This window comes from Sminthopsis crassicaudata, chromosome 4 (assembly GCF_048593235.1).
Source record: "Sminthopsis crassicaudata isolate SCR6 chromosome 4, ASM4859323v1, whole genome shotgun sequence".
NCBI classification, from domain to species: domain Eukaryota; kingdom Metazoa; phylum Chordata; class Mammalia; order Dasyuromorphia; family Dasyuridae; genus Sminthopsis; species Sminthopsis crassicaudata.
The window spans coordinates 450090643-450111155 of NC_133620.1; the positions used below are offsets into that span (position 1 = coordinate 450090643).

The 20513-nt window shown below is 35.5% G+C and overlaps 1 protein-coding gene across 12 annotated transcripts in view; it reads right to left on the reverse strand.

Moving 5' to 3' along the window:
- LOC141540057 (neurofibromin) overlaps positions 1–20513 on the reverse strand; it is a 205592-nt gene that overhangs the window by 172105 nt on the left and 12974 nt on the right. The window contains exon 2 of one of the 12 annotated variants that reach the window (XM_074263654.1): positions 11392–11463. The exons of the other annotated variants lie outside the window; for them this stretch is intronic. The gene's annotated coding sequence lies outside the window, so the exon portion shown is untranslated. The remainder of the gene's footprint in view (positions 1–11391; positions 11464–20513) is intronic. 12 annotated transcript variants of the gene reach the window in all.

Consider the following 20513-nt stretch of genomic DNA (forward strand, 5'->3'; position numbering starts at 1 on the left):
CCCAAAACAAAAGCAAGACAGTCCCTGACCTCAAGGACCTCACAATTTAATGGGGGTAGACAATACAGTTGTCTGCAGACTGGAGTCTATACAAGGCCTGCATGGCTTTGAGATGGCTGGGGAGTGACAGAATGACTAGATGCTAGGAAAGACCAAAAGGAAACTCAGTCATCGGTGCCCAGAGATTCAGGAGTTTTGAGTTTGAGTGAGAGAAGAAAGAGGGCAAAATGCAAGTGCCATGTTTGGAGATGGCCAGGACTGTGCCCAAAGAATACTGGAGCTAATTCTACCAAGAACATCATTTGGAAACTGTCTACTCCTTAGGGCAAGGACATTTATTTCCCAAACCTAGGAACTAAGTTTCTAGGATGTCTTGATATGAAATACATTTTATACTCAGTGCTGCCTGTTGCTCTCCTTTCACTCTCCTAAACCTGACTTTGAATTCTTTCTTCAACCCAAACTGGCCCCTCTGAGGTTTGAGGGCCAAGCCATGGCAACTAGAGCCTCCATTTAAAGAAGAGGTTCAGCACAAATTTTCTCCCCATTTTCCCACAGCTTCTGGACTTCCTTAGAACCCTTCATTGTGTTCCTTCAAGAGGTACCTTCTCCCTAATCGCCAATCCCTGACTCTATCCCATTAGATTGTGGTCAGAACTGTCTTGTTCTTAGTTGTGTTTATATCCACAGAACTTAACAAAATACCTAGAACACAGTGGGAATTTAATAATTTTTTTTTTTACTTCAATGAGGACCTTTTTTCAATCCCTGATTAGACCGTAAGCTCCAAGAACAAGGATTGTCTTTTGCCCTTTTCTGCATCCCTGATGCCTAACACAGTGCCTGAATACAGAGTAAGCATTTCATAAATTATCTGTTGACTAAAGACTAAGAAAGAAAGCTTAAAGGCTTGCAGATAGTTTAAAATTTTCAGGTATTTACATGTATATAAATACATATGTGAATATGCGAATATTTGACAAAAAGCTTTAATAAAGCACACAAATGGACCCATCTTCCCCAGTGCCATTTGGTTCATGGAGAGAGACAATGAGAAAGAGGGAGAGGGAGGGAGGGAGGGAGGGAGGGAGGGAGGGAGGAGAGAGAGAGAGAGAGAGAGAGAGAGAGAGAGAGAGAGAGAGAGAGAGAGAGAGAGAGAGAGAGAGAGAGAGAGAGAGAGAGAGAATATGAGAGAATGAGAATTCAGACACTGGGAATTGGATATGACCAAGAGGGCTCTGCCTGGAACAAGTCAGCTGACAGGGACTACTAGACTAACCAGAGCAACTCTGTAGCTGTCCAGTTGTAGGTCACAGATCTGGGGCAGACTGAGGGTGATGAGCCCTAGTCAAACACACAACTAGAGACAAGTTTAGAAGTAAACAAAAACAAGGTAACTCTGATTTAGGCAACAGAGCAGAGATGCAGAAATCAGAGGAAACAGCACAAAGTTAAGAAATAAGCTAGAAGAATGAGAGGGAAGGAAGGAGGGAGCTTGTGAGCAATTCCAAAAGAGCTAAAAAAAGATTTTAAAAACCAAATAAGAAGAGGAAAATGGGGGTTGGGGGGGAATAAGAGCTACATTCAAAAATTATTTTTAAAAACTGCTCAGCAATTTGGAATTATGCTCAAAAAGTTATCAACTGTGCATACCCTTTGACCCAGTAGTGTTTCTACTGGGCTTATATCCCAAAGAGATCTTAAAGATGGGAAAGGGACCCATATGTGCAAAAATGTTTGTGGCAGCCCTTTTCATAGTGGCTAGAAACTGAAAATTGAAGGAATGCCCACCAATTGGAGAATAGCTGAATAAATTATAGTATATGAATGTTATGGAATATTATTGTTCTGTAAGAAATGACCAGCAGGAGGATTTCAGAGAGGACTGGAGAGACTCATATTAACCGATGCTAAGTGAGATGAGCAGAACCAGGAAATCATTGTGCACATCAACAACAAGACTATACGATGATCAATTCTAATGGAAGTGGCTCTCTTCAACAATGAGATGATTTAAATCAGTTCCAATTGTTCAGTGATGAAGAAAGCCATATATATTCAGAGAGAGGACCGTGGGAACTGAGTGTGGACTACTACTAGCATTTTCACTTTTTTTGTTGTTTGCTTGCATTTTGTTTTCCTTCTCAAATTTTTTTTCTTTCTAGATCCAATGTTTCTTGTACAGCAAGACAACTGTATAAATATGTGTGTATATGTGTGTGTGTTGGATTTAACATATATTTTAACATTCTTAACATGTATTGGATTACCTGCCATCTAGGGGAGGGGGGGAGGGGGAGGAGGGAAAAATTTGGAACAAAGTTTTGCAAGGGTCAATGTTGAAAAATTATCCATGCATATGTTTTGTAAATAAAAAGCTTTAATAAGAAGAAAAAAAGAACTAAACAAGAAAAAAAAAAACTGCTCAAATCTCTTAGAACAAGAGGATAAAGTAGAAATAGAAGGAATACCCTGGTCACCTCCAGAAAGAAATTCCAAAATAAAAATTCCCAGGAATTATAGTGAAAATATAAATTGATCCAGGTCAATCCAAAAAATAAAATAAAATAATTAAAAGGGCTAAGGAGTCACTGACAGGATCACACATATTCTGGTAAACAACACCACAAAGGAGCAGAGAGAATGGAATATAATCTCCACAAAAGATCTATGATTACAAGAAAAAATAACTTACCTAGAAAAACTAAGTATAATCCTAAAGGAGGGAAAAATGGATATTTAATGAAATATGGGACTTCCAACCATTACTATAAAAAACACCAGAAATTAACAGAAAATGTGAAATGGGAACACATGGGTCAAGAGAAACATACAAATGTAAACAAAAGTAAACAAGGGAGTAAACAAGGACAAACTGTTCACATTATTATATAGAAGATTGTATCATGTTAGAACTCTATCATCAATCAAGGGTCACAGAAGTAGCTTAATTAGAAAAGAGACTGAGTGTTTTGAGTATCTTAGAAGAAAATAAAGGGTAGGGAAGAAAAATAGAATTCTATGCAACAAGAAGAAGAATGGGAGATACTCTCTCTCATCTGAACTGGTGAAAGAAGAACAGAACACACACTCACTGAGTTAAATACAGAAATATATTTCACCCAACAGAGAAAAAACAAGGTAAAAGGTTAAAGAAAGGGGAGAAATCACTAATGTATTGTTGGTGGAGTTGTGAAGTGATCTAACCATCTGGAACTATGCCCAAAAAACTATAAAACTGTGTATTTGACCCAGTAGTTCCATCACTGGGTCTATATTCCAAGGAAATCATAAAGGAGAGGAAAGGACCCATATGTGCAAAAATGTTTGTAGTAGCTATTTTTGTGGTAGCAAAGAACTAGAAAAATGAGTAGATGCCCATCAGTTGGGGAATGGCTGAACAAGCTGTGGGTACATGAAGGTAGTGGAACATTATTGTTCTTAAAAAAAAAAAAAAAAAAAAAAAGATGAACAAGCTGATTTTAGAAAGGCCTGGAAAGATTTACATGAACTGATACTGAGCAAAACAAGCAGAACCAGGAATATATTATACACAATAATAGCAAGAATGTGCGATGATCAACTATGAAAGACTTGGTTCTTCTCAGTGGTTCAGTGATCCAATGCAATTCCAATAAACTTTGGATTAAAAATGTCATCTGCGTCCAGAAAAAGGACTATGGATATTGAATGTAAATTAACACATGCTGTGTTCACTTCTTTTTTTCTGCATTTTTTTTCCTCCCATGGTTTTTTCCTTTTGTTCTGATTTTTCTCTCCCAATATGATTCATAAAGCAATGTGTACTTAAAATTAATTCATTAATTTTTTTAAAAAGGGAATAAGAAAAACAGACTAAGAATTTGATTTTCAGAAACAAACAAAATGTTAAAGAATTAAAAAACAAAGAGAAAGAAATGTATGAGAAATATTTGTTATTCAATCTATTATGTCTAACTCTTGATGACCCCGTGGACCAACTGTCCACAAAGTTTTCTTGGCAAAGGTATTTCAGGGATTTGCCTTTTTCTTTTCTAGTGGATCCATTAGATCTTCTTGTCAGGCAATCAGAGGTTAAGTGATTTGTCCAGGGTCACACATGACCTTGTGTAGAAACATTCAAGATCACATTTGAATTCAGGTCCTCCTGACTCTAGGTTCAGAGCTTTATATACTGAGCTATCAGCTGCCTACTAAGAAAAGAGGATGGAAGTAACACATAATTAGAAATCATAACTCTGAGTGTGAACGAAATGAACTCTCCCATAAAATGGGAGAAGAGAACAGAATCAATTAGGAAAGAGACAACAACAATGTGCTATTTACAAAAGCACTATTGAAACAAATAGATACATAATGACTGGAGCTGCTCTAAATCCACTATGCTTCAGTTACAAAATATATATATATTTTTTAAAATAGGGGTAACAATCATGATTTCAGACAAAGAAAACAGAAAAAATAACCTAATTTTAAGATAAGCAGGGAAAGTATTTTTCACTTAAAGACACCACAGAAAATGAATATCAATACTAAACATTTATACACCAAATGGTATATCATCTAAATTCTCAAAGAACGAATTATAGGGAGAAACAGACAGTAAGGTAATAACACTGGGGATCCTCGGTGTAGTACTCTTAGACCAAAAACTTCCAACCAAAAGGAAAGTTTTAAATAGAATTTTAGAAAAAGTTAGCTATGATAGACCTCTGGAGAATACTGAGTAGGAAATAAAAATGAATATACCTATTACTCAGCTTTATACGACACTTTCAGAAAAACTGTTTTTGGATTTAGGGACATAAAAGCCTCACAAATATAGAAATAGAAATATTAAATGCATCTTTTACCAACTATAATACAATATAAAATATATTCAATAAAGCACCTTAAAAGCAAAGTTTAAAAAAATTATTTATAAACTAAATTATTTAAATCTAAAGAATGGGTAGGTAAAAGAACAAATCATAGAAAGTTTTATTACAATTAATGACAATATACCAAAATTGGTGCAACCAGAGTAGTGTTTTAAAGGAAAATTTAATCTCTAAACAATAAATGAAGAAGGAAAAAAAAAAAAAATCAACAAATTGAATCTACGTTAAAAGGTAGAAAAAACAAAAAAAAAATTTAAACTTCAAACTAAACTCCTGAAAATCCTGAAAAGAATCAAAGAAGAAATTTGAAAAATTTAAAGAAAATAATTATGATTAAAATCATGAATTAAATTTTTTGGAGGAGGAAAAAACTACCAAATACTTGCCATTTTTAAGTTGCAGACTATAAAATAAGCTCACACAAATCGTCAGTATTTCAATACCAACAAAATCCAAAAGAGAGAAAGAAAGAGAAATCCCATTTAAAATAAATACAGGCAATATAAAAATACTTGGGAGTCTACCTGCCAAGACAGGAAATACAAAACAATTTTTTCAGAAATAAGGCAGGTCTTAATAATTGTAGTAATGTTAATTGCTCATGAGAGTGCTGAGACAGTGTAATAAAAATGTCGATACTACTTAATTTACTTATTCAGTGTCATTCCAAACTACCAAATGATTGATTTTTACAGAGTAATATCAGAATTCAACTTAAGAAACTATCAAACAAGAATCTCAAGGGAATAGGGGGAAAAAATTTAAATGAGAAGGAAGAGGGCTAGAAGTAAGATTTCAAACAATATTACAAAGCCATAATTGTCAGAACAATTTGATAGCAGGTTAAAAAAAAAAAAAAAAAAAAAAAAAAGAGGTTGATCAGTGTTACAGATTAAACCATATACAGAAACCAATAAGCCAGTAAGTAGCCTAGTGTTTGAAAAACTCAAGGATCCCAGATATTGGGACAAGAACTTGCTATTCAACAAAAACTACTGGAAAAACTGGAAAAAGTCTGGTAGAAAATAGTTATGGACCAAGATCTCATACCATAAACCAAGACAAGCTCCAAATGGATACATGATTTAAATATGAAGAATAAAATCATAAACAATTAGAAGAATATAGGAATTATCTGTCAAATCTATAGAAAGTTCATAATCAAGAAACAAGAGAGGTTCTCAGGAGGTAAAATGGACCATTCTGATCACAAAAAAAAAAATTTTTTTATTCATTTTTCCAAATTATCCCCTCCCTCCCTCCACTCCCTCCCCTAGATGACAGGTAATCCCATACATTTTACATGTGTTACAATATAACCTAGATACAATATATGTGTGTAAATACCATTTTCTTGTTGCACATTAATTATTAGCTTCCAAAGGTATAAGTAACCTGGGTAGATAGACAGTAGTGCTAACAATTTACATTCGCTTCCCAGTGTTCCTTCTCTGGGTGTAGTTGTTTCTGTCCATCATTGATCAACTGGAAGTGAGTTGGATCTTCTTTCTGTTGAAGATTTCCACTTCCATCAGCATACATCCTCATACAGTATTGTTGTTGAAGTGTCTAGTGATCTTCTGGTTCTGCTCATTTCACTCAGCATCAGTTGATTTAAGTCTCTCCAAGCCTCTCTGTATTCCTCCTGCTGGTCATTTCTTACAGAGCAATAATATTCCATAACCTTCATATACCACAATTTACCCAACCATTCTCCAATTGATGGACATCCATTCAACTTCCAGTTTCTAGCTACAACAAAAAGAGCTGCCACAAACATTTTGGCACATACAGGTCCCTTTCCACTCTTTAGTATTTCTTTGGGATATAATCCCAATAACAGCAATGCTGGATCAAAGGGTATGCATAGTTTGACAACTTTTTGGGCATAGTTCCAAATTGCTCTCCAGAATGGCTGGATTCTTTCACAACTCCACCAACAATGTATCAGTGTCCCAGTTTTCCCACATCCCCTCCAACATTCATCATTATTTGTTCCTGTCATCTTAGCCAATCTGACAGGTGTGTATTGATATCTCAGAGTTGTCTTAATTTGCATTTCTCACAAAAATTTTTTAAGATTTTGCACAAAAAAACCCAATGCAATTAAAATTAGAAGAGAAGCAGGAAATTGGAGGAGAGAAGGGAATAGCTATTTTGGCAGCAACTTTCTCTGAGAGAAGCCTCATTTTTCTAAGATATGTAGGAAACTAAGTCAAATGATAACTATTTCCCAACTAATATAAATGATCAAGCAATATAAAGAGACAGTTTTCTAAGGAAGAAACAGAAGTTGTCAATAACCATATCAAAAAATCATTTAATCTGCATTAGAGGAATGTCAAATGTAAAACAATTCTACCACCTCATATTCCATCAGATTAGCTATAAAGTTACAAAAATGGAAAATAGCAAATGATGGAGAGACTATGGGAAAATAGATTTATTAACGTACTGATAATCAATCAGAACTGTGAAATCTGTTCAGTTATTACTATGCCTAAAAAAGATATTCAAATGTGCTATTATACTTTGACTTAGATACACCCCAAAGATATACCCCAAAGATGGGGGCAGGGGGAAGAGAGATGAAGATACCCCATATGTTCAAAAAATATTTATAGCAGCTCTTTTTATGCTTGCAGAGAATTGAAAATCAAGGGGATATTCATCACTGAGAGAATGGCTGAACAAGATATAAGAAATGAGGAAGGGGATGTTTCAGAAAATACATCTGAAAATACTAGCTTATTAAGTGAAATGAGTAGAACTAAGAGAACAATTATATAATAACCGCCATACTGTAAAGATTTAAAAAAAACAAAAAACTGCAAAATAGGATTTCTGATCAACATTGATCAGACCAACTACAATTCCAAAGAACTCATGATAAAACATGTTATTCACAGAGATGATGCACTGAGTGAAGATTGAAGCTTGTCCCTTTTTTGTTTTTTTAGACAAGGCCAATATAGGAACTTGTTTTGTGTGAATATATGTGTTTATAACAGCAAATTTTATTTTTCTTACTTTGAGGGGAGTGAAGAAGATAGGAGGGGAAAAAATTCTTAACTGAAATAGAAGTTTTTTTTTGTTTTGTTTTGTTTTGTTTTTGTGGGTTTTTTTTTTAAATAAAGTGCCTACTAATGCATGGCTCTGGGCTACAAATAAACAATAATCTCTGTCTTTAAGGAATTTACACTCCATTAGAGCATTCAAATTTCCATAACAAAGTAACTGCCAGGAGAAAGTACTAAGGAAGAAAGGAATCAGAAACAACTAATTATAGGAAATGGCAAAAGAGAGAGACTAAAACGAGGAGAAAGGATTTCAATAAACAAAGGTGACCAGGTAACTAGAATGCATTATAGATGTATAAGACACCTACTACCGTATTGTTTAGAAGAACAAAATGGAACATTGACTCCAACACACAGCAAAGAGGTCAGTTAAATTAGAACAGAGAGCCTGAAGAGGAGAAATGTGCATTAGTCTGGAAAAGAAGCTTGCAATGGTTTCAAGATGGGCATTATTAAAAGGAAGGCTGTTCATATATTAACCAAGGAGACAGGTTCTTCAGCCTTTTTTTTTAAGGCCAGGAACTCCCTTGGGCATCAATCTGATGAAGTCTATGGATCCCTTTTCAGAATAGTGTTTTATAAATGTATAAACAAAAATATATAATCTCACTAAAGAAACAAATTATATTGAAATACAGTATCACAAGCCATTCCCCAATTGGTAAATGCTAAAGGATAATAATTTTCAGAAGAAATTAAAGCCATCCTAGTTTTATGAAAAAATGAAAAAATTATTTTTTTAGATAAATGTAAATTAAGACAATTGAGGTACTACATCATACCTCTCAGATTGGCTAAAATGACAAGAAAAGATAATGATAAATGTTGGAGAGAATGTGGGAAACTGGAACACTAATACATTATTAGTAGAGTTGTGAACTGATCCAACCATTCTAGAGAACAATTTGGAACTATGCCCAAACGATTGTAAAACTGCATACCCTTTGTTCTAGCAGGGTCTCTACTGGGTCTGTATCCCAAAGAGAACATAAAAAAGGGAAAAGGACCCACAGTGCAAAAGTGTTTGTAGTAGCAAATAACTGGAAACTGACTGGATACCCATCAGCTGAGGAATGGCTGAATACTTATTATCCAATGGAATATTATTATTCTATAAGAAACAACAAGCAGGCTGATTTCAGAAAAGCCTGGCGAGACTTACATGAACAGATGCTAAGTAAAGTGAGAACCAAGAGGACATTGTACACAGTAACAAGATCACATGATGATCAACTGTGATGGACTTGGCTCTTTTCAACAATGATAATAAACATAATTCCAATAGACTTATGATGGAAAGAACCATCTGCATTCTGAGAGAAAATTATGGAGACTGAATGCAGATCAAAACGTTATTTTCACATTTTTGTTTGTTGTTGTCTGATTTTTTTATATCTCGTTTTTTCCCCTTTTGAGCTGATTTTTCTTGTGTAGCATGATGATTATGAAAATATATTTAGAAGAACTGCACATGTTTAACCTATCTTAGATTGCTTTTTCTCTTCAAAAGAGAAGAGGGGGGAAGGAGAGAGAAAAAATTTGGAACATAAGGTTTTGCAACAGTGAATACTGAAAACTATGAATGTATTCAGAAAAACAAAAAGCTATTATTTAAAATATATATAAATATAAAATGGGCTAGGGAAAAAAAAAAAGAAAGATACAGTATCAAACTCTTTTTAAAAACAAGTTCATAGATCCTAGGTGAAGAGCCCCTGATCTAGAGGTAATTTTGGAAGTTACTATGCAGATATTGAAGAGGGGAGAGGTTAGAAGCTGAGAGACCAATTAAAAATTGTCTCAAAAGTCAAGAGGGCCATGAAGTATGATGGCCATGCAAATGGAATGAAAAGGACAAATTACAAGAGATGCAGAGATAGAATTAATAAGATAAGTGAATTAATGAGGTAACTGGATATGGGCAGTGATAGAGACAGAAAAGTCCAAGACAGTAAGTAATGCATTGGCAAATATTGCCTAACTTCCCTCCAACTGAAATAGGGAAGTTTGGAGGTAAGGAAAAAATAATGAGTTTCATTTTTGGTATGTTGAGTTTGAGATAACCAAAGGATAACTAGCTGTGAAGCAGGACTGCAACTCAAGAGACAGATTAGAGCTTGATGCATAAATGTAAGAGTCATTTGGATGGAAATAATTGAACACAGGAGAGAGTAAGAAAGGGCTAACCAAGATCAGCACTAAGCATCATCACCAGAAAAAAATAAAATTAAAATGCCTATATCTTAATAGGATCTTAGATTTTAGAACTGGATTAAACCTTAATAGGTAGTAAAAACTGTTTACTGATGTGGGAGTTATCAAAATCAGCTATCCAGGTAGTCAGATAATCAACTAGTTACAGTCAAGACAAAAATCAACATAAAGCTAAAAGAAAAACTAAAAGCTGAGATAATCATGTAACAATTACAGCAGCTTTAACCTCGTCTATTCCCTAAGTAATCTGTCCAAGATGCAAAGAAAAGAGAATGAAAAGAGACAAAATATAAAGACTTTGATTATCCTAAGTTCTAACAAAAGATTAACAAATATAATACAGTCAGCAAAACAAGAAGGTCAAAATAACCCAGAAACTGCCTTAATCAGAAATTACTCTATTTCTCTGCCAAATGGATAGGTGATGATAAATAATGGCAATCCCAACTTCAGCTACAAAGAATGAAACAGTAGACAATGATGAACAACATTTCCTTATCAAATCCAAAAAGCCGTGAAAACAAAAATAGAAAGCTTGGTGTACAGACCTAAATGAACCACATGAGCCCAAGAGCAATGCAGAGATGGAACGGACAGGAAAGCTAAGAACTGGAAGTCATTTAGAGCTGTCTTCATCACCAGTAGCACCACTGCTAGACCCTTACACCTTAAACCCTGGTGCATAACGTACAAAAATGAGACAATGAGACTTAAGGAGCCAAAGTGAAGAAGAACAGATTGAACCAAAAATAGGAATATAAAGAAGACAACTGGGGGTGAAAAAAATCAACAGAGCTTTGGGGGTTGTGTTTTACAGTCATTTCAAAGATAAAATGACAAAACAATGGAAGAAAAACAAGAAAAACCTAAAGTTCATATTAATCGGCTCCAAAAGCAATCAAGTGAATATAGTTACCCCTAAGCCACATGCCTCGCTTTCCACAGCTATAAAATCTTTATGAGAATAATCTTGATGTACATCAAGACTATGATCCTTGACAAAAAGAATAAGAGGTTTTCACAGGTGGTTTTTATTCCACATTTTATAGTTTATTAATTACAAAAAAGCACTTAACTCAGTGGCTCTCCTCTATTAAGACCACATATGCATATGTTCAGATTTATAAAAATCACCCGATAAGTACAACCACAAAAGTAACTGTTCAATGACCTTCTGATTATCAAGGGAATCATAAAACAGAAGGATTCATGCTCACCAAAGGTGTTTGACACTGTCATGGAAGACATCTTGAGCAGGGTCCAATTGGAAAAGAAATTCCCCACCTCATCTGAAAAAAAAAAAAGTGAGGGGGTTGGACTAGACTGACTCCGGGGCCTTTCCACTCTAAGTCTATGATCTTGGGATTATTCAGAGGTTCCTTTTGGTAAATAGTATTGTGTTAATTGCAAAAGGCCTCAATTAAATATTAAAAAAAAAAAAAAAAGAATAAGCCTAATAATCTATAAAGAAAAACTAAATGGAAGAAAAAAATCCTCTTATGAAAACAACATCAAGCAATCAGTTTGATAGCCAATCCATTGAGTCATAGTATCAGTACATATACATGGTGGTGGGCACTGTAAATGGACTAACTAGGAGAAAAAGATGGGCAGGTCCTATTTGAGTAACTGCATAGCACGGATGATGATTTCAATTTACTGCCTAGTATAAATCCATCTATTTTTTTTTTTAACACAAACGTATTCCCAGTAATGTTGCATAATTTTGAATCTTGAAATACCATAATGTCCAAGGATTCATAACCAAAAATAACCCAAAACAAAACTGTGGAAAAATACATGGATGAAGGAAGGACATGCTTCCAAAAACACTCTATCAGAAAAAGAGGCAGTCATAGGGCAATAACAACTATACAAAAGGTACTCCAGGTGCCCACAAAATTAAAAAAAAAAAAAAAACAAAAAAAAAAAACCTAAAGGAAGGCCCAAAGTATTCTGGATAGATTCAGAAAAGTTATGAAATAACATAAATCACATGAGATAGCTTGAGATCTGCACCAATGGAAGACTCAGACCACAGTGATGGATAGATGGCTAGATGAGTGAATGAATGAGAAAATGCTCATTAAGCACTTATACCACATTAAAAGATGAAAAACAAATAGAAATGTGACTCTCAAAGAGCTCCCATCAAATTGAGGGAGACCATAAAATAAAGGGGCTTTGGGGTGCCCAGTCATCTTCTTAAATGGGTTTCTGGGTCTATAGTTGGAAAGTTCCAGCAGTCCTCGATTGGGAAAAAGGAGGAAGGCTAGAAGAAATGCCAGGAGAGGCAAGGACAGGAAAGCCTGATGATGGCAGGTCTTCCTACTGGAATGAATATGATTTCACAAAGCTTAGAATTACTTCTTTTTTCAGGGTTAGAATATCAAGAAGAAAGGCACCTTTTGAATAAAGAGTAAATGAAGTTCTACTGTATACAGTTTATGTTTATAGAGTCCAAAATGTTCACTTTACCTCATGAAATAATAGGGGGAAAGTATGATGTTTAATTCAAAGGTAGACATGAAAAGTAGGAACATTTTGCTAAAACGTACATGTCTATGTCTGTGTGTGTGTGTGAAAGAGAGAGAGAGAGAGAGAGAGAGAGAGAGAGAGAGAGAGAGAGAGAGAGAGAGAGAGAGAGAGAGAGAGAGAGAGAGAGAGAGAGAGAAGGAGGGAGGGAAGGAGGGAGAGAGAGGAAGAGGGAGGGAGAGAGGAAGGAAAGAGGAAGAAAGCGGGGGAAGACACAGGAAGCACAAGGTCTTGGCATCCCCTCCAAGTAGTACTTACAAATCAGTCCACATTGCCTCTAGAATGCAAGCAACTGTGATTTTTACTTTTAAAAATTGAATTATCTTCATTCATGAACATAAATTTCCTAACTGAATTCATTAAAAACTCATCAACTGAGTCATTTCATTCCCTAGTGTGTGGAAATATAATAGAGTTAAGGGGATGTAAAAACTAGATATGGTTTTTAAAGACTATTTTAAATATCAGGTAGCCAGAAATCAAGAAATGGTGATTTTCAACTTGACTTGAAAACAATTATGCCGAATCGCCTTTAAATATTCCATATAGTATTCATCACTGAAATCCAATTAAAAGAGGAAAAACACATGCCAGATACACGCTACTACAGCCCATGAAGAATGTCCTCAATAAATCAAGAATCAGTGTCTAGAGGAGGAGGAAACCAAAATTCTGTGGCATCATCTGTTGTCCAGGACTCGCCTTAAGCCTGGGACAGCAGGATTCTGAGGTCTCTCTGAATCTACTTTGTAACAGTCCCAAGAGGAGCCTTCACAGGGCACTCTGAGCACATGTGGAGCTGCCAGGAGACCGAGCCATTAGCACAAAGTAGCAGCCATTCTTTCTTGCTCAGGCAGCGTGGAGAAGAATTTCATTCACAAGCAAGAGAAACTGTACAGACCAAAATAAACTTGGGATCCTTATGAACCGTGTGGAGTCAGTAGCAATTTTGTTTCCCACCCCGTCCTTTGCCATTTTAGTCAGGTTTCCACTTCTAAACACAACTGGTAACCCTTTTGTGAAATGCTTTCATTTTATTTAAGAACATAAGACAATTTTCAGGTGCTACTAAATCTCCATTCAATCTCTATTCAGGGTTTGTTGCGCTAGATTTACAGATATCTTCTATACTTAAAATTCCAGAAATTTTACACATGTAACTGATAAAGCTACATAAACTAGAGATGCAGCAAGCAGGGGAAATTATTCAACTTTATATCAAGTTTTGAGATTTACAATAAGGTTTTTGTCAGGATGGCAAAGTGAAAGGCTGTCCCTCCTCACCTCATAGCAGTAATAAATGAAACAAATGAAATAAAAGAGAGATTGCCTACAAGTATGGAAATCAGAGGGCAAAGTTCAAATGGAAAGCATCTTCCTGAGACAGAATTCCCAGGTTTAAATATATATAAAACTCTAAAAATGTAATCCAAGAGAGAGGAAAGAAAGACTATGAGAAAGAAATAGACACCGACAAGGGACCGCAGGCAGAACCTTTTTCCCTGTACCATTAAAGAGAGCAAAATCAAATTATCAAAATTGAAAAGTTTGAGTGGGAATTCACAAGTGGAAATTATCAAAAAATGTCATGCTCAATTACATGCCAATAAGACTGAAATCTTGGATGAATATTTACAAAGACATAAAATAACCATATTAATTTTTAAAAAGAAATAAGAAAATCTAAATTACTTGATCTCATAAAGAGAAACTGAGTAAACCACAGCAGAAACTGAGTAAGCCATAGTCCAAAACCTTAAGGGGAGAGGGGGGAAGGAAGGGGGAAGAACCTGGTTCAGATACATTAAGAAATGATTTATATAAAATATCTCAAGAACAAGTAACTCCTATTCGACATAACAGGCAAAATAAACAGGGTCACTCTATCCACTACACCATGTTGTCTCTATAACCATCATCATAATAATTAGTATACAATTATGGTTTTTAATATTACTTACATTGCAATAAAAATAATCACATTGATTACATCAACAGATGCACAGAAAGCCTCCAACAAAATAGAGCCTTTGGTCACAACAGATTGAGAGTTATGTGACTTCAGACAAATCATTTGGATCTCCATTGGGCCTCTGTTTCCCTATTTAATCAAATGAAGGAGTTGTACTAGATCCCAACTTCTTAAACTACAGCTTATAGCCCCAAAAGGGTGTTGTATCTGAATTTGGGAGCTACAAAATTATTATTCATTAAAGATTGTATCATTTCAAGGATAAGTCTTGGACCAGTACAGGTTAAATTATGAGGTATTTTCCAATCTTAACATTATGTGATTTTTCTTCTGGGATATGGTACTATAAATCCTAACTGTACCAATAAGATTAAAAAGAAAAGACAAGTATATACATAAAAAGAAATAAAATTCTCTTTTTGAAGAAATTTAGAGAGGCAAAGGAAAAAATTAATAAGCAAATAGTTTCAGAAAAAATACAAAATAAAGTTATTAAAATAATTATTTTCCTGTAAATTACAAACAAAACCCAAGAGAAAGTAATATAAAGAGAACTTCCATTCAAAGCAACTACAAAAGATATATATCTGAAAGTTAATCTACAAAGTAATCTTTAAAGAAATAACCTTTAAAGAAAAAGGAAGGTTTACATAATTTGAATCATTCATTATGATTGAATCAAGAATAATAAAAATTAAATACGGTATCCAAATTGATTTCCAGATTTAGTGCTATACTTAAACTACTGAAGAGTTACTTTATAGATAAAATAACAAGAATTCATTTGGAGAAAAAGATCAAGATCTTCAGTGGAATGATTCTAGAATGTAGAAATGAAGAAGGGCCTACCATAGCAGTAACAGATAACAGACTATATTTTGGTAACAATCAATACTATTTGATAGTGTTTAAAAAAAAAAAAAATTTTAAAAGTAGATTGGTACAACAGCCTGGACAATAAAGACCAGAAAACAAATGGTACCTAGTAGACTAGCATTTAATAAGTCCAGGACACAAATTACTGGGGAAAGGAGTCACTATTTGACAAGAACTGCAGGAAAGCAGTTTGGGGAAGGGGGGAAAAAATGAAAAAACCAGGCCAGCATCTACACCATATGGCACAAAAACCTCAAAATGGACGCACAATGTAAATGTTAAAGATCATATCCATTAAAAAGTTAGAGAATGAAGGAAAATCCCAAACCAGAAAGAGATCCTCAAAGAAAAAAATAGGTTGTTTCAATTTGAATCTTGAATAAAATCAATTCAGCTCAAAAAGAAGTGATTGTGTTAATACTCATATCATAATTTTTTTTTTTAAAAAGAGGATTTACTTTTCACAGCTATGGGTAGGATATATCATAAGAGCTAAAATTAGTCATTTTAATTACATAAAATTAAAGAGTTTCTACATAAATAAAACACACCTAAAGGAAAGCAACTGTATGGAGGGGAAATCTTTGTATCAAATTTCTCTGAAAAAAGCTTGGTATCCAAGATATTCAGATAATTAATATAATTATTATTAGACCAAATGCAATTCCCCAATAGAAAATTGATGTTTTAGCACATGAACAGTTTTTAAAAGAATTGTCAAATTTTAATAACCAAAGGAAATGCTCCAAATCACTAGGTAAGGGAGATTCAAATGAAAACAACCCTGAAGTTGCAAGTCCCATTTAGAAAATCAGCAAATATGACCAATGATAGTAAAGACCAATGTGGCAGGGGCTGTGGAAAGATAGGTACACTCCAACATCATAGGTAAAGATGTGAATTAGCATCACCTTTTAAAAAAAGGATTTGGAATGAGGAAAACAAAAACTAAAATGTTCAGAATTCTGACTTCAAGATTTCACCTTGTGAGCACATATCTCAAGAAGGTCATATAAACCAAAGTCACCACCTACCCACTCAAAACAACAGTGGACAAAAACTGGAAACAAAGTAGATGCCTATGGATTGAGGAATGACTGAATTAACTGTGGAACACAGAAACAATGAAATTAAGACTGCTCCTGCACTGTAAGAAATGACATATGTGACAGATACAAAGAGGCTCAGATACTTAGGGAAACTGATGCAAAGTGAAGTAAGCAAGGATTAAAAAAGCAATATGGACAATGATTACAACCACTACCAGAAAAAAAAAAAAAAAACCAACTAAAAATTAATGCTTAAAAATTACAAGAAAAAGCATAGCCTCAAAGAAAAGTTTTTTTTTCCTTATCTGAAATGAACGTTCCACAAATATGGAAAACTATATATTTTCATATTTTTTTCCAATATATTGATTGGTTTTGCTGACTGTTTTCTCTTCCTCTTTTTCTAAAAAAAAAAAAAAAAAAAAAAAAAAAAAAAAAAAAAATCCTTTGTTATATGGGATGGCTCTCTGGGGATGAGAAAGGGGAGAAATACAAGATGAAATGAAGGCAATGAAAGAATGAAAGTGAAGGAAGGAAGGAAGGAAGGAAGGAAGGAAGGAAGGAAGGAAGGAAGGAAGGAAGGAAGGAAGGAAGGAAGGAAGGAAGGAAGGAAGGAAGGAAGGAAGGAAGGAAGGAAGGAAGGAAGGAAGGAAGGAAGGAAGGAAGGAAGGAGGGAGGGAGGGAGGGAGGGAGGGAGGGAGGGAGGGAGGGAGGGAGGGAGGGAGGGAGGGAGGGAGGGAGGGAGGGAGGGAGGGAGGGAGGGAGGGAGGGAAGGAAGGAACTTTTAGATTTCACCTTATCCTCATCACAATGGCAAAAACAGTCAGTACTTGAGTATATGTAGGAAAATAGGTACATTCCTATATCATTGTTAGACAATTTGGAACTATTCAAGATCACTAAACTCTTCATATAGTTCCTTGGGGAAACCTCTCTTTAAAAGAATTGAAAAGCAGGGGGGAAAAAGCCAAGAAGACAAAGAAGAGGAGGAGTGAGAGAGAGAAAAGAAGTCATGGAAAGAGAACATCCAGTAAACAGTGTCACACTAAGATCCTGCGAGGTGCAACAAGACTGAAGACAGATGACTATAGTGATTCCCAGAGAAAAATCTGATATTATTGTTTAGGAGCCCTTAAGGAAGCAGTTATTACAAAGAAGGATGTTGTGGTGGACAGAGAGTTAGCCTCCAAGCCCAGAAGCCTTGGATTCTAACCTCCTCTCCAAAAATCTTCTTATAGGCTTGAAATGCAGAGGTAGAAGCAAGTTCTGTACGTCAATGAAATCCTTAGCCCAGTCCATTCCTGTCCCTTGCCTTCCACTTTCGGTACTATGTGTTTAAGTTGCATATCAAACCTGATTTCTTTAAAGTGTATATTTATCTGGAAACTGAATGGATGCCCATAATTGGAGAATGGCTGAGGTATATGGTATATGAATATTATGGATTATTACTGTTCTGCAAGAAATGACCAGTAGGATGATTTCAGAAAGGCCTGGAGAGACTGACATAAACTGATGCTGAGTGAAATGAGCAGAACCAGGAGATCACTATACACTTCAACAACAATACTGTATGAGGATCAATTCTGAAAGACGTGGCCCTCTCTAACAATGAGATGAACCAAATCAGTTCCAATAGAGCAGTAATGAACTGAACCAGCTGCACCCAGCGAAAGAACTCTGGGAGATGACAATGAGCCACTACATAGAATTCCCAATCCCTCTATTTTTGTCCACCTGCATTTTTTATTTCCTTCGCAGGTTAATTGTACATTGTTTCTTTTTGTACACCAAAATAACTGTTTGGACATGTACACATATATTGTATTTAACTTATACTTTAACATATTTAACATGTATTGGTCAACCTGCCATCAGGGGGAAGGGGTCGGGGGAAGGAGGAGAAAAGTTGGAACAAAAGGTTTTGCAACTGTCAATGCTGAAAAATTACCTGCACATAAAATTTTTGTAAAAATTAATTAATTAAATGAATAAATTAAAATTAAAAATGAAATAAAAAGAAAAATAAAGAAAGAAAAAAGTGTATGTTTATTTTTAATGCCAATATAGTCTTCTTTTTTGGCTTGTTCCACCCTTGCCCCCTCAAAGAATCCTTAGTTTCCTTCAAAGTTCAGATTATTTCCAATTAATTATCTCCAGCATATTCTCCCTATATCCCATTCAGCCATAGTTTTTGTGAGCTCTTCCAGGGCAGGGCCCACTTTTTGTGCTTTGTATTCCCAGTACTCAGCACAGACCCCACCACAAAGCAGGTACATAACCTAATGTTTAATGACTTAATAAGCATCAATGAAAAGAGGCCTGTCCTAATTCATCTCACCCCTCCATCCCCTCCCCCATCAAACTCCCAAATTACTTTGCCCTTACTTTGCACATAGAGAGAGCATCTCTTTGCATGTACACAAGTTAGCCCCTGGAAAACCTAAGGGTCAGATCCTTGGGGTCAGAAGCTATTTCCTTTGTCTTTGTATGGCACAGTAGGTTCTTAATGAATGCTTCCTAATGGATTGTCAAACAGCTCCTGATCATCAAGTTTCACGGATACAAAAACATCCAATAAAATGCCTTTTCACTGTGAACAACTCACCCTGATGACCTCTGGTTGCCAATTTTTTGCCTACAGAACTTCTATTTCAAGATACAGAATTAAGATTAAAAAAAAAAAAAAAAAAAAACTCAAAAACTTCCCCTTCTAAAGGCAGCGTCCCCATTGCAATTGCTGCTGAGCTGGGCATCTATGTGGGTTAAACATCCAAAGAAACTTCTTAGAGCACCAAATGCAAAATATATTCACTTTTTAGAGCACCCCACCAAAGAAAAGAACAAACAACCCTGAAAGCAAATCAAAGGAGAAGTCCCTGAGGCGGAGAACACAGAGCAGCCTCCACAGAGGCCCGAGGCCACAGTTTACAAGCCCTTGCCTTCTAGCATCCATTCATCTGCCCCAAGAATGTGAATTCTTCTCAGGGGGCAGATTAAATGGAGATTCCTTCTATTTATTCTAATCCCTAAGGTTCACACCAAGAATAAGTAGGTACCTCCATTTGTTTGTGTCTGGCAATAGCTCACAAGTGTACAAAGTTTTACAATTTACAGAGGGACTTCCTCTCAACAGCCCAGTAAGGGAGAAACTGCAAAAACTGTTATCCCCATTTTGGAAATAAGAAAATTGAGGCTTAATGAAGAGAGTTGTCCAAGATAGCACACAGAAGAAGTGGGGGAGGAGGCAAGCAAAGCCTCAGCTAGTGATTTCCTGTGCTCTTTTCTCCACAAGGCAGGTGAAATCTAACCCCTTCCCACTACATTGCATAGATAACCAAGAGTATCATAGATATTTAGTCAGGAAAAGGTTCTTAGAGAGCTTCTGAAACAATATCCCTCTCTCGACAGAGGAGAAATTTGAGGCTGGGAAGGGATTGCCCAAGATCAGATGAAGCAAAGGCAGAGCCCCCATCCAAGCCCAGAGACTCCGAATTCTAACCCCTTTCCCCCCACCATATCACATCACCTCATCCTCATCCACTCGAATATTCACAGACAAAATTGGAACTGCCCCACAAACACGAACTTGAAAGGAAAACACGTTTTAATGGTATAAGCCCAAGGTACAGACATCTGCCTTTTTCAGGAGGAAAAAAAATCAATCTTTCTATAGAAAAGGGATGCTTACATTGATCAGAACTTGGACCACAGATATTACGTCTGTGAATCACTGTTACTAATTATTCTTTACCAAAATCCTATGGGATATAAAGCACTGAGATGACTGCAAAACTGTACAAGGAAGCTATGTTCTAGGTACCCTTCCTCCTGACTCAAGTGAACGAATGCACATCAAAATGTGAAGCTGGATAGTCACGTCTTATAGGCTAGAAATGGCCTTGAA